The sequence below is a fragment of the Echinops telfairi genome, unplaced genomic scaffold (assembly GCF_000313985.2).
Source record: "Echinops telfairi isolate 266 unplaced genomic scaffold, ASM31398v2 ScPeMD7_53;HRSCAF=182, whole genome shotgun sequence".
NCBI lineage: Eukaryota > Metazoa > Chordata > Mammalia > Afrosoricida > Tenrecidae > Echinops > Echinops telfairi.
This window is the reverse complement of record NW_022103951.1, coordinates 441,178-443,098: the sequence shown is the minus strand read 5'-3', so window position 1 is coordinate 443,098 and position 1,921 is coordinate 441,178.

The window sequence follows — 1,921 nt, the reverse complement described above, 5'->3', positions numbered from 1 at the left end:
TTTTTTAATGCCAATTTTGCTATGCAGCATCACCTAGTCATGGGACTGATAGCCCATCATATTCTCAGGGCTCTCTGGCACTCACTGAAAGGGTTTACCTAGAAATGGGCGTCTGCCTTAACACACCTACAAAAGGATATCTGATTTCAGGTTCTGACCATAACTACAGCTAGAACTCCCAAGTCGCATATTCTGGTAATGAATTTAGAATAAAAAGTTTGTAAATCCCTAAGGCTATTGATTTATTTCACCCTAAGTGAAACTATTATAACTAATAGCTCCTACCACGCACCAGGCAGCAGCTTAACTCGAGTATTTGACCATTGTAGGCAAAACCCAGGTCTGTTATTTCCAAACTGAAAGACAACATTGGCACATGGAACTTCACAGAACATTGAACTTCACAGAGTCTTCTTATTTACATCATCTCAGGAACCTTGAATTTTTCTTTTCATTATTAACAAATCACTTAAGGTACATGCCATAGCAAGATTGAGGACTGCCTTCAGAGTACTAAATAGAAATCTACATGGTTCCACACCCAGTCATTCTGTTTTCTATCATGGTAGAATTTTGTAAATATAAAAATCAGTTAATTACTCTTACATTTAAAGTGTTGGCAATGGTCCTGTTTCACAATGAAGGGTGATGTGAGGGACACTACACTGGAAATTGGACACCTGTGTTTTAGTGATGGTTCAGCACCAATATGCCTCTGAATTTGACTACACATTTTCCTGCCCTGGCCTCAGTTGCCCTCATAAAAGATTGTTGGACAAGTCTATTGTCAGTACATGTATTGATTGATGGTCACTGATGCTTAATACAAATAGAGGAGTTTATATTCTGTACAAAATGTACAACATAAAATAAAATTCAAATGACATGAATTCACTGAGACAGAAGCAGTCTGCCAAACAAATATAACAACAGACAGTGGCTGCTGCTGTGGGGTGCTACCAAGTCATTTCTGACTCAGAGTCGCCATGTGCACAGCAGACTGAAACACTGCGTGGTGCTGTGCAGTCCTCACAATTGTGCTCATTTTGGAGCCTATGGTTGTAGCCACTGTGTCAACCCGTCTCCTTGAGGGTATTCTACTTTTTTGCTGGCTCTCGGATTTACCAGGCATGTATCATTGTCCAGGGACTAATCTCCCCTGATCTCCCATCCAAGGGATGTGAGACCAAGTCTTGCCACCCTCACTTGTCAGGAACATTGTGTCTGTACCGCCATTGGGACAGATACCTTTGTTTCTCTGGCAGCCTAGGGCTCTTCCAATATTCTCCTCCAACACTGCAATTCAAAGGCATCCGTTCTTCTCCAGTCTTACTTATTCATTCTCTAGCTCAGCAGGGAACTGATATATCCTGGCTTGGGTCAGGTGCACCTGATCCCTCAAAGTGACATACTTACTTTTCAACAACTTTAAAGAGTTCTTGGGCAGCAGATTGGCCCAATGCAATACTTCATTTGATTTCTTGACTGTTCCATCATCTATGGATTCAAGTAAAATCAAGTTTGACAATTTAATATTTTCTGTGTTCATTGTGATGTTATCTATTTGTCCGGCGTTTTTTTATTTTGTTTACTTACCTTGGGGTGTAACGCATTCTGAAAGCTGTCGTCTTTGATTTTCATCAGTACATGCTTCAAGTCCTCTCAGTTTCAGCTAGCAAGGTTGTAGCATCTGCATTTCGCAGGCTGTTAATAAGTTTTCCTCCAATACCCATGCTGTGTTCTTTATATAGTTCAGTTTCTTGGATTATTCAGTTTCTTGGATTATTATCATGAAGGGATATAGCCCAGATGTTCACCTTCTCTGTTTTTAAACTACGCAGTATCCTCTTGCTCTGTTCAAAAACTGCCTCTTGATCTGTGTACAGGTTCCATACGAGCATGCATATGGGTTTAGGAAGAC